Here is a 13,733-nt window from a genome sequence, read left to right on the forward strand (position 1 = left end):
CTCATCTGTAAAATAAGGATAATAGTACTTACTTCACAGCTGTTGTCTTGAGGATTAAATGAGATTAAACAACTGAGCCCGGTGCCTTGCACACAGCAAAGACTCAAAAATGCTAAGTATAGAAAGTAATTTCCATGGTGCTAAGGGGCCTTCTGTAGCATCCTTTTGAACCATGACTCAGTATCCAACGACAATTCAAGTACCTTAGTTTACTTTACTGAGTCTCTGCTGAAGGGTATTTATATTAATTCTAATTTTTCAGGATTGTAACAGTGCTCTGATGCATATCCTTGCAGACAACTCTTTGCATACAGATTTGCTTAGGTGAAATTCCTATGAGTGAAACTGTTAGATCAAAGGATGGGCTAAAATCTAAAGCCAAAGTTTGGACTGATTCACACTCACTCTAGCAAGGAGAGAGCCTGTTTTCTCTCACCCTTGCCAACGCCAGGGTTCAGCATCTTTTCTTTCATCTTTATCAACTTGATAAGTGGAAAAAACAAACAAACAAACCCTGCTTGTTTGCTTGTCTCCAGGGTTTTCAAACTTTCTCTTTTTTTTTTTTAAGGGGAGCTTTCACGATGACCCCATGATTCCTCATGTCTTTCCATTCCTCTAGAAGGAATGTAGGTCATGTTATTGGCAGAACTGTGATAAAAATCTAAAGTACAGAGTGTAAAAGGGCCTGGAGGCTGCCCACTCCTTGTCCTGACTCTTTATGAGCACAACTTCCAGGTCCTTCCATGCCTTCAAATCAGGGCTATATTCTGTCTGCTGTGTGGCCTATCCCTCCACTTAAGTCCAGTGACAGGGTACAGAAGAATATTAGGATGAAATAGACCTTTAGGTGAACATCCAGGATGGTACTTACGGGACCCACAGGATCCATAATGGTGTCTACGGTAACGCTTTATCCCAAATTTGAGGTTCCAATCCAAACTCCTTTGCTTAAGTAGAGGTGCTTTCTCTAAACCTCAGTTTATGTATCAAATGGGGCCAGTAATACATTCTGCCTCCACCTCTCTGTGGCCTTATCAGAGGAGATAAAGCATAGGAAAACACTTTGTAAACTGAAAAGAGCTTTACACATAGAAGGGGCTGTTTCTAAGGGAGGTTGAGGGCTGAGTGCTGTGAACTAAGCTGTGTATTGAGGCTAGAAATAGGTGGTGGCTGGGGACCCCTTCCTAAGCTGGGTGCTCACCTATAATACCAGCTACCTACTCCTTGCCATTGGCTCTACATTGAGATCTTATTTAATCCTCAGGTCAACCCCTCTGAGGGATGATGGGGACACTGAAATTTACAGAGTTGAGTCACTGGTCCAAAGGTATACGCTAATAAAAGGGAGGGCAGGGATTCAAACTTTGGAGGTCTTCCCTGTGAGGTGGGCGTAGAAGGCCACACAGCTGAATTGCCCAGAATGTCAATGATCTTGTGTAAATTATACAGTCATTCATCTTTCATTTATTCAACAAATATTTATTGAACACTTGTTGAGACCTGGGACAGGTGCCATGTGAGATTTATTTTTCCTTGTAGAGTTTCTGCAGTCCAGAAGCTAACAAATCCTTCCTATCTTTCTTCCCTCCTCACCTCTTTCCTTCCTTCCTTCCTTCCATCCATCCATCCATCCATCCTAGGCTTTGTTCCAAAAAGGAACTCAGGAGACTGAAAGGACTGTTTCCATGGTTTTGGGGTCAGGTAGAAGTTGATTTGATCCTATTTCTGTTACTAAGAAGTAGATAGCCAAGTGACCTTAGATGAGTTACCTCACCTCTCTGAGTCTGTTCCTCTTCTGTAAGATGGGGATAATTATGACAACTACTCCATAGGACTCAAGAGAATTACATGATATGCAATAAAGCTCCTGGACTGTGCCTGGCATGTACTAAGGACACTGGGTTATCTCCTTTAATCCTCACGGTGATCATTTCACTGAGGAGGAAACGTGGGTAATGAGGAGGTGAAGTCGCTTGTCCAAGGTCTCGGGCAGTTGACTCCAGAGTTACTCCTTTAGTAACTTGGTCAGTCTCTAGGAGTTTGCCAATCTCTGTCTGGGATGAATTATGCGATCGCATAATGCAGGGAGGTGTGAGATAAAGCACCTAAAGACAGTATCATAGAGTAAGTGCTCAGTAAATTATAATAATTCTAATTAAGATCCGATTCCTGAGCTGACTAGAGCCTGCAGGTTGGATAGCCCCCCAATCTCTATCCATGGACCTCACAGGGAAGCTCTGAGCAAGGACTGAATTTTTACTATCTTTAGCTCCATCTTTACTCCAGGAAGAATAGGGACATGATGACCATTTAGTCAAAGGGCATTTATTTTGGTTTAATGACATTTACACTGGGGCTTTGTTTAGAATTTCTAATTACAAAGGCACCATCAATACAGAAAATTTGGTGGGAAGGGGAGATAGGGAAACAATTAAAATCCTATCATTTCAGCACCCACAGAGAAGCACTGCTGACATTTGGGTATTTGTCCTTTCTATATTTTTATATAGGCCAACAAATTTTCATTAAGTTTGGGATAATCATGAAGTTGTTTTTTTTTTTTTAAATAAATTTATTTATTTTTGGCTGCGTTGGGTCTTCGTTGCTGCGTGCGGGCTTTTCTCTAGTTGTGGCAAACAGGGACTACTCTTTGTAGCGGTGCGTGGGCTTCTCATTGCAGTGGCTTCTCTTGTGGAGCCTGGGCTCTAGGCATGTGGGCTTCAGCAGTTGTGGCTTGTGGGCTCTAGAGCTCAGGCTCAGTAGCTTTGGCACATGGGCTTAGTTGCTCCATGGCATGTGGGATCTTCCCAGACGAGGGCTCGAACCCGCGTCCCCTGCATTGGCAGGCGGATTCTCAACCACTGCGCCACCAGGGAAGCCCAACCATGAAGTTTTAATGTGTTAGAAAAGGAAGGGCTGTTAGCAGGACCATCATGCTCAATAGTGCAAGTCTGCTGTAAACAGCCCTGTGACTGTGCAGTGTACAACCTTCACAGGTGTACAAAGCAGCCCTGGCTCTCAGCACTCACTTAACTCAGTGGTCCTAACCTTTACTCCTCCACAACATGCCAAGAATGTCACACTCTTTTGGAACAGTGGCTCACGGGCAGTCATGACCCTGGAAAGCAGAGGGAGGAAAGAAGGACTGTGCCATCCTCCAGGGGGGCAGATCACGATGTCTGGAGGAGGAATATTTCTTTTCCAGAAGTGATCTAGAAAAGAAAACCTAGGTGACAATATGTACCTCCGCCCTTACAGTGATTCACTAATCTTGTCTTATAGAGAGGGAAACCAAGGCTCTGAGAAAAGAGATTTACGCAGTCACACAGCTAGCTGGCAAGCGGCCAGCGGTTGGGCAGAACTTGAACCCAGGATAATTCCTAACTTAGTCTAGTTCTACAAGAGTGGAGGCAGAAAGATGTGGGTTCAAATCTCAACTCTTTCACTTAATTAGCTTTTGACTTTTGACAAATCATTTAACCCCTCTGAGTCTCAGTTTCTTTGCCTGTAAAGTGAGGTAACAGCTTCCTCACTGGGTTTAAATGAGAATTAAATGAGGGGAAAAAAAGCTTTCCTAACAATTACTGAGTTCTCTGTGCCAGGCGCTGCACAATGCATTTCACATACATTATCTCATTTAATTCTCACAATAAGCCTATGAGGCGGATACTATTTTTATAACCATTTACAGGTGAGGAAACAGGCTCAGAAAGCTTAAGTCACTTGCCCAACATCACACAGCCAGTAGGTGGTTGGGCTGGGATTTCAACCCAGGTCTGCCAGTCTCAGAGCAATGCTATCAGATGACACAGATAACTCTTAGCACTGTGTTTGCAAAATACAAACATGAAATAAATAGCAGCCATCATTATTTACTATTATTGTGAATATAATTATTATGTCACATATGATTGGATAGTCTCTGTTTTCAATCTCCTCTGGCAAGAAACCAAGAACTGGGCCAATCTGAGAAGGGGAAGAGATGCCAGCCCAGCCAAGCCCTGGGCCATGCCCATGCTACAGTGAAGGAGAGGGGCAAGAGCGGGAGCAAAGCTTGGGTAGTGAATAAAACCTTGGCGTCTCTGAGGCTTTCAACGAAGGCCTACAACAGCCAGTACCTCCATATTGGGAGGCTTAGCTCCTGCTGGAGGGGTCTGGTGACCTTATAAACTGACTCATGGTACCCTGCCTACCTACTCCAGACCACTAGTCCCTCCATCTCATCCAGGGTGCCTTCTGGAGCCTTCCATGTGTGGGGACATAGAAACCCTCTGCCCCATGATTTGGGCCTCTGCTGATCTCTGCAGATGGGTGCGGGTGATTAAAGACACAAGATCCAGAGGTAGAGGGAAAGGACCCATTTTAAAGAGCCCAGCGAGCACAGACACGCTGCCTGGAATCCCAGCCTCCACCTGAGCCCAGCCAGCATGAGTCACCCCCACGGCCCTTCACCTGTGAGTTGCAACACAGCTGACAGAAACTCCACAGCCTTTCAGGAGGTGGGCGGACAGGTACACAGACAAGTGTGCCATCCCTTGGGCTATAGTAAGCTCTGCAGTTACAACTGGCACCAAATGGCCCTCCTGCCACCAATAACCCCTGTCAAGTGCTTGGATACCCAGGCTATGCTGTCAGATCAGATTCCAGATCTAGCTCTACCACTGCCAGGCCCTGCAGCTCGAGTAACTTATTTAATCACTTCGTACCTCAGTTTCCTCATCTCTAAAACAAGCATAACAGAAGTGCCCATCACATAGGGTGGCTGTAAGGATTAGATGAGACAATGTATGCAAAGGCTTAGCACAATGCCTGACGCACGCGGTACACTGAGCGCCCACCATGTGCCAGACACTGTAGAAGGCGCTGAAGCTACAACAGTGAACAAGACAGACAAGGTCTCTGCTCTTATGGAGTTCACACTCTAGAAGAAGGGGAGAAAGACAATAAACAATTAGAAACATGTCCAAAAGTCATAAGGCATTTGCAGAGAACCAAAATTAAGTGGTGTGATACAGTGACTGAATGTCTACTTTAACAAGGGTGGCAGGAGAGGCCTGCTCTGAGGAGGTGGCTTCATTAGCAATTATTATTATTATTTGCTATTATTTGTCAGGACCCCCTTGGCTATCTCCAACACAGCCTCCAGTGAGAAACCAACCTCTGACAGTTCTCAAACCCCCTTTCCATAGGCCTGACTGCAACCCAAGGGGGCTCCTCTGGATCCTTACTTTACCTTGAAAACCTCCATCAAATTGGCAGGAGTAGCTGAAACCCCGCCTTTCCGTGAGAGAGAAAGGAGTGGGGCGAGGTGAGGCTCCCAGGAAGACAGAGCAAAGAGATAATTTGCCAAGAGGTGGGTGGTGGGGGGAGAGCAGAAAGAGAGAAAGGAGAAACAAAAGGTACCAAGATTGGCTTAGATTCAACTTCAAATTAATCCTGGTGGAAGCTCTAAAAAAAAGCTCTAGCCTTCTCCTGTTTGTGTTTGTGGACCTTCTGGGTTTACCAACCTTGTTTTTTACAGGAGACAGCTCATGGCAATTATTCCACAATTACTTAGTCTAACGGGCATCTGATTTCTCCTGCATTTCCAACACAGAATGAAGCACTTATTAGAGTTCGTGAAATGACTGGCGAGCCAAGGCTTTGGAGGTGACTGACTTCGACTTTTCCATCCCTTCTGTGCTGGCCGGAGGTATGTGGTTTGCTCATCCCTCATTCAGATCTGTATCACACCAAATAACAGGCTGCCTCCCACCCCACTGCCTCACTCCCCCACCACCAACAACCACCCCCCCCCCCGCCAGACTATAAACTCCTCTAAGAGCAGTGACCCTGTCTTTTTGGCCTCTGTCACCTCAGAACCCAGAGTAGGGCCTGGCACACCACAGGTGCTCAATAAATGTCTGCTGAATTGTGGCCACTGACTTCAGCTCAAAGGGAAAGCCAAATTTGCAGTGAGATGACTGAAGATTCAGATCTGGGCTCTGACACTCACTAGCTCATGCCCTTGGGCAAGTCACGTTACCTCTCTGGCTTCCATTTCCTCACCTGTGAAGTGTATTGGGGAGGAAGAGAGCGTGATAATAATAGCTACCACAGTGGGTCACTGTGAAAGTCAAAAGAAATCACCTGAATAACTGTAGAAGACTGTTCAGAAATAAGATGTCGTTATCTTAAAGGGAAGCTCTAGGAAAAAAGGAACTTTTACAGAGACCCACAGGGGAAGATCTGCTCTCTCCTTTGAGAATTCCCTGGTGGCTGTGAAGTAGCTGATGCTGGGTAGAAGAGGGGCCCAAGGAATTTGTGGGGGTGGGGGGATGTTCCGGGGTATCCAGGATACTAACTAGAAACAGGAATCGAGATTTCCTGCAGCCAAGTATCTGTTTGTCACTGTACTTTTCCTCTGGCTATCTTCTCTCCAACATTTTTTTCTCCTCCCTCCTCCTTAATCTCCACCCCCCACCCCCTCACCAAGGAAGGAATTGGCCAGCTCCACCCAAGGCTCCGCCCCCAGCTCGGCAGGCCAAGAGTTAACAGCTGCACCTGTTGAGGTATACCTGCTGTCGCCGGCACCTGTACCTGTAGCCAATCAGCGGCAGAGCTGCCGGGAACCTACCTGTCAGCAGAATCCCGACACTGAAACCTCAACATAAATCAAACACTTCCCTGGGCAGGGAATGTCTGTGTCAGGCGAGAATTAGAGACAAGCGGTCAGAAGAGCCTTGGTGCCCGGTGCCGATCCATCCGTCAAGCCTGGGAGCCTGGGAGCAGGAAGATGTCGAATGAACTTGAGTGAGTAAACACCGGTGGATGCCTGGCGCGCTGTGAGCATGGAGGCTGGATGGGGTTTCTAGAAGGGGAAAGAGCAGGGAGGCTGGCGCCAAGATTCACAGAGCAATTTGTAAGGGTAAATGAATGGGCTGACGATCTCATTTTGGCGTGCTGAGGCAAGCCCCGTCTCAAGCTAGAGCTGAGTGATTCCCTGGGAAAAAAATTTTTTTTTCCTTTCTCTCTCTGCTGAGCAGTTTCGAGCCAGGTAGGGAAACACAGGACTGAAACTGTGAAGGCTTTCAGCACCACTTTCTGATACTGTGAAGGGGGCCTTGGAAATCAGAGACAGCTCCAATCCCATCTAGGCTTTCTATCTTCTTGCCAAAAGGAACTTCTTTGAGGTGGTTCTAAGAACTGTCTTAGGCAGAGGGTTGGGTTTCTCTAAAGGGACTTGTTTGTTGGATTGGAACAGTCCCAAGTGGGAAAGTGAAGTGTGCTGGTTAAACATATGCACTCTTTAGTCAGCTTGACCTAGGTTCAAATCCAGGCTCCATTCCTCATGGGCTGAGATCTTGATTTGGGCAAGTCATTCAGCTGACCTGCGCTTCATTTTCCTCATCTAGAAAATGGGTATAAGAATGTTTTGTAGGATTCTTGAGAGAGTTGTGTGATAAAGGCTGTAAAATGCTTAGCACAGAGCCAAAGTCTGAAGATGCATTCAGTAAAATGTGGTTGATTTCATTCCAAGGCGGTTCTAAGGCTGAGGAGGCTGAGATATGGTTTTCAGTGAGGTCATCCCTATTGCCTGACAGGACACAGGTGCCTTCCTGCCCATATGTGGGATTTAGAATCCCCGCTGGCTGATGATGACTTTCACCATGGACCCCTGGCTTGGGGTCCAGACCTCGGAGAACGTGGGATGAGGCTGGGATTCTGGGCTGCCGTAGCCTGGGTTTGGGAAGCTGGCAGAAGCCAGGCTTCTAAAATACAGACTATCCCTCTTCCTGCCACCCTCAGAGGTGAGTAGGCAGAGTCAGGGATTGAACAATCTTTGTTTCTAGCTACTCCTTAATAGACCGTTTTAAGAACTTGAAGACCTGAGAGCAGAGCAGTTGGTGGGTCCTGACCGCAGACAAGTCTCCACGATACCAGTCAGCTCTTGGATTCTCTGGGGTTAGCTAACTATGTTCATGGTACAGTCACTGCGCATCGGATTTCTCTTGAATGGGCTTCCTGGGGCTGATAACATGGTAACAACTAGGATAAGAACAGGGGCAGTGGAGCCAACACCTGGGTTCAAGTTCCAGCTGCCACTAATTAGCTGTGTGACCTTGGCCAAGTCACTTCACCTGTCTGAATGTCAGTTTCCTCATCTGTAAATTGTGGCCATATTGGGACCCACTTAATGGAGCTGTTGGGGTATCCAGTAACTTTAGACAAGCAATTGACTTAAAGGCTGGTAAGGAGCAATCTAAAATAGCCTTGTTACTTCATACAGAAATAACCAATCAATGAGCATTTCTGAACCTCTTGCCTTCTATTTTTCCATACTTTGAAAACAAAAAACATCTTCTGATGTGTCTCCATCCCACTCAGATCTGTTGGTTAAAACAGCAGAGGCTGCGGACAGAAATGTATTCATTGGTGCCCCTTAGGGGGTAAATGTCCTGAAGCTGGATTACTTGAACAAAAAGGTTTCCTGCATTTCTCCTCCTTAATGATTTGAGTTTGAAGTCAGAACTCCTGACTGTAGAGGCTTCTCCAGTTGGGGTGGGGTGAGGGGAACCTGTGCCTGCTGTGTAATTGCTGGCAGACTCTGAAGTCACCACTAAAGATTACAATGACAGCGTCTCAGTGCCTGGGGGCTCAAGTGCCTTTACTGATAAGGGGGGTTGAGGGGTGGAATCCGCTGCTTGGCCTGCAAGTTTTGAGCTCCTGCTGCTGCTGCATTCCCCCCAAACGTGTAGAGTTAAGAGGACTGGTCCTAGCATCCATTCTCATCCCGACAGAATCACCACCTCTCGCTGGGCCTTGGTGTAGTAGGAAAAGCCGGACATGCACATGACTCTAAATTCTGCCACTTAGCAACTTCAGGGTCCTGGGGAATCTGCTTCTCCTCCCTGACCATCAGTTTCCTCCTTTGTCCAATAAGGACTATAAACACCCACCTGGTCAGGGAAACAGTGAGCTCCCGTATGTAGGCCAGCCGGCCCGGAGGAGAAGCTCCATAAACGTGAGCCCTATTACTAGGCCACTTCGAAGGCCAAGGTGGTGGAGTTAAAAGCCAGCTCGAGGCAGCTGGCGGGTGGAGCGCACGGGACTTTTATGTGGTCAGGCCGGGAGCATCTGCCAGCCTCCAGGACGCCGCAAACCTCCTGTGCCTCCATCCCGCTTTCCTGGGCGCCTCGGGGGCTAGAGCCGGTCGCAAAGGATCCTGGGGGTGGCGAGGGCGCAGGAAGTCGCTGCCGGACGCCCACTTCTCGCGGGAAAAGAGCTCCCAGAGCGGGCGACGGGCCCCAGCCGGCCGCCATGTTTAGAGTCCCATCTTTAGAGTGCGCGAGGGCCTACTGGGTGCCCGGCCGGCCTGTGCTGTCCTGTCCCAGCCCGTCGAGGATATGAGAGGATTAAGATTAAGTGATCAGCACGTAGTAAATCTATCGAATGGACGAGAGGGAAGTGAGCGAGGCGCGCCAGGATTCCCCTCTGCAGCCCCACTCGGGCCGCAATCTGGGCCCCCAGCCGCCGTCTGGAATCATCTTCCTCCCCAAAATCTTGGAGAGCCGAAGCGGAGGGTGGGAGGGGGACCCGACCCATCCACCGCTCCACCCAAGCTCCGGGAGCGTTGAGCTCCAGACTGCCTGCAGCGCTGAAAGAGTTAACTAGGAACGCCTCCCGCTGTGGTTTTGTGGTCGAAACCGTGATTGCCAGGAGCAAATTTTTGTCGTGCACGGGGAGGTGTGTTATTAAAAGTCGGAGCTACGCTGCTGGTGAATGAAAAGTTAAAAATCCTCGTTAAGGCCGGGCTGTAAAACAGGCGGACTGGGCCCCCAGTCCGAGAGGCCCCTCGACGACCCAAACGGCGGCGGTCCCTGCCACTCGGCCCGCTGCCCTCGCCCAGGTGGCCGGGTCGGTGCCTGGAGCCAAGAGGGTCGTCAGGGGTCCACATAGAGGAGGAGGTGGGGGAGGAAGGGCCTCAGGGCTGAAAACACAAATAGCATACCCGAAGCGCCCTTCGGTTAAAACAAAAATAACAGCCAAGCCTTTTCTTGAGCGCTGACTCCACAGCGGACACAGTGTCCGGTACTTGATAAATACATCATCTCCTGTAACCCTCCCAGCAATCCACTGAAGGATGGGAGTATAAATATAAGGATGAGAGGATTTCAGCTTGCCCCAGGCAATATCTTCCCAACATCTCGCTGAAAAGCTGAGATCTTACCAGGGGCCAAAAGGATGCCCACACCAATGTGCTACCCTGCTTCCTACCAGCACAGATGTTGAAAAAAGACTAAGAGTTGTGCCAACTGCTACCAGTGCTTATTTCTGAGCAGAGGAATGCAGGTGAATTCTAGCCTCTGCTTCTAATTTTTCTATATGTTCCATATTTTATATACTATGTTTTACAAATCTGTGTTACTTTTGAAATGAGGAAAGGAAGGAAAGAGTCATTTTTAAAATTTTATTTATTTATTTATTTATTTTGCGGTGTGCGGGCCTCTCACTGTTGTGGCCTCTCCCGTTGCGGAGCACAGGCTCCGGATGCGCAGGCTCAGCAGCCATGGCTCACGAGCCTAGCCGCTCCGCGGCATGTGGGATCTTCCCGGACCGGGGCACGAACCCGTGTCCCCTGCATCAGCAGGCGGACTCTCAACCACTGCACCACCAGGGAAGCCCAAGTCATTATTTTTAAAAGAGAGAATTATTGGTTCACCTAATTAAAGAAAAAACAGTGTTCTCAAAGTGTGGTCCTTGGACCAGCATCATCAGCATCATCACCCGGGAACTCCTTAGAAATGCAAATTATCAGTCCCACCCTAGACCTACTGAATCAGAAACTCTGGGGGTGGGGTTCAGCAATATGTGTTTTAACAGGCCCTCCAGGTGATTCTGATGCATGTTCAAATTTAAGAACCATTGGAAGGCAGGAGATTCCCAGATCTACCGCTGACCTACAGTGTAGTAGCTGAGTCAGCAGGCTGAGAGCTTTGCTATGGGGTCACACCTGTGTTTGAGCCCAGCTCTGCCATGTACGGACTGGGTGACTTTTGGATGAGCTCCTTAACCTCTGTAAGTGTCAGTTTCTGCATATGTAAAATGGTGATAACACCCACCTCACGGCATGTATGAGAATGAAAAGGCACAAGGGCTGACACATAAAATAACTTAGCTCCTTTCCTTCCCTTGTCTCCTCTCCCCTTTCTGGAACTCAGCTTTTCCATTTGTAAAATGGAGCAAATAATCCTGGCTGGCTGCCCCTTTCTTCTGTTCCTTTTGCCTCCTTAAAAAGGTCAGAGCAACTGATCTAGTGAAAGTCTTGAAGGGAAATTCTCTCACAAATATTTGATATTATTTCACTGGGCCTTCCTAGGAGGTCAGCAAGAATTGGGAACTTTTGAGGGTGGGGACAGCATGATATTTACGTTTGTGTCCCAGTACCCAGCACAGGGACTATTCAGCAGAGTGAATGAATGAATGAAAGGATGTGTTGCCCTGTGTCTAGAGGTAGATTGCAACTTCTTTCACATCTCAGTTGAATAACAGAGGAAAAAAATAGGAAAATTGGACAGGAAACCAAGAGGAGAATATAGCATGAAAGAAAAATTCCCATCGAGGAAGGGATTTTCAAAGGGGAGAAAGTGAGTTTCTGGTATAATTAGAAAATGGCATATAATTAATTTACATGCAACTAGAGGTGTTGGCTGGAGCCTGACGGCTCTCAGTTAACTTGCCCACCTGGATCCAGATGGTGAAGCAGGCAATGCTTGCCCCTCTTTATCTGGGAATCTCCAAGCATCAGGTCTCCTTCTGCCACTAGTAGAAGGAGAAAGTGAGGTTGTGAGTTGTCATGCAATTTTCTGGGGGCTACCCCACTAAGTGAGTATTAGTAGTAATAGTTCATGTTATTATGTGCTGGCATTGTGCTGATCACTTTGCCTCCATTATCCCATGCCTCCATTATCCCATTGCATTTTCCAACAGTAATACTTCACAAAGTTCTAAAGATTAAACAAAACGATGACTAGAAATTTTTGGGCCAGCACCTGGCACTTAGTAAGCCCTCAGTGAACAATAGCTATCATAATAACTCTGTGAGGTTAGTGCTCTCATCTTCCCCCTATTTTTTTACAGGTAAGAAAATTGAGGCACGGAGAGGTCAAGTTGCATAAAGTCACACAGCTAGTAATAGCAGAGCTGAAACTGGAACCCAGATCAGCATAGCTCTGGGGCCCACCCTGTAACTATTAGTTCACACTGCCTCATTCAAACTGGAGTCATTATAGAGCCATGCCCTAGGCACTGCCATTTCCCAATTGAGGCCCCCAAGTGAGCCCCAGCATGTGATAAGTCACATTTCACAACCTGTGCATCAAGAAACTAGATGGGCCACTGTCAAGCACAACAACCCCGGAGAGCTCCTGTCATGCCCAGGGAACACCTTCCATGGGGATGACTGAAAAATGATTCCTCCGTGAGCAGCTGTGGCAGGGCCTCCCTGTGGGTAATTAGTGAATGTGATTGATCACTGCTGATGAGGCTGTGTGGCTCACAACAGGGTTTGACAAGTCATTGGGTATATCTGGGTGTCAACACCCAGCTCAGGCAGCCCCTGGAACTCTTCCTCCTCAGGCTGGAGGGAAGTGGGGCCCAGATCACCAGATCTGTCCTATGTCAGGCACCTCCTTTGGTGAGGTTTGAGGCTACCCCCTTGGTGGTGAGTTTTCTTCCCCCATCTGTAAGATTGAGTCAGAGGCCTTACTTTTCCATCTCTAAATTATTGAAATGCCTTTGAGATAAGGTAGTGATTGAGCTGAGTACTGGACAGGAAGCTAGGAGACTTGAGTCCCAATCCAGTTCTGTGCTGTGTGTCCTTAGGCAAGTCACACCTGCTCCCAGAGACTAGATTTCTAGGGAATTCTCTGGCAGTCCAGTGGTTAGGACTCGGCTCTTTCACTGCTGAGGGCCTGCGCTCGATCCCTGGTCGGGGAACTAAGATCCCACAAGCTGCGTGATGCAGCCAAAACAAACAAAACTAAAAAAAAAGAGAGAGAGATAGAGACTTGATTTCTAAAGTCTCTTTGCACCCTAACTAGAACCCAGAAAATCTCAACTAATGGCGGAGACACATTTACTTACTCTCACTGGGAGTTTTAAGTGGCTCAGCCAGAATGCAGTGAGCGTTAGAGTCTGAAAGGACTTGGGATGAAACCCTACTTCACCACTCTAGGCACTTCACCCCTCCAGGCTTCTGAGGAGGCAGCCTTGTGAAGGTTCTTGATGATGGAAGACAGAGACCTCTGTTCTAGGCCTGGCACCATGAGGTACCATCTGGGTGGCCTTAGGCAAACCGGTGGCCTTCTCTGTGGCTCATTTTATCCTGCTATGAAATGGGGATAGTCATACCTTCTCTCCCTACCTTACAGGGGCGTTGCAGGATCAGAGGTGATGACAAATGTATGAGAAGCATGTTGAAAAATATAACACGCTATGCAAATGTGAGGGATTATCAAATCTCAGACTTGAGTTTCCTTCTTAATGGGCTGGCCTTCCTTGAAACAAGGCAACATATGCAAAAAACCTGGCTCACACCTGTCACACAGTAGGCAGACAAGCTCTGGGAGCTGTCCCAGGCTTCTGCCTTTGTCTTGCCTTTCACCTGGAAAGTCTAAAATCCTCCCCACCCATCTTCACGCCCCTCTCCCCCTCCACCCCTCTTCTCAGCCAACATCTAGTCATTCCCCAAA

Source organism: Mesoplodon densirostris, chromosome 2 (genome assembly GCF_025265405.1).
Source record: "Mesoplodon densirostris isolate mMesDen1 chromosome 2, mMesDen1 primary haplotype, whole genome shotgun sequence".
Taxonomy (NCBI): Eukaryota; Metazoa; Chordata; class Mammalia; order Artiodactyla; family Ziphiidae; genus Mesoplodon; species Mesoplodon densirostris.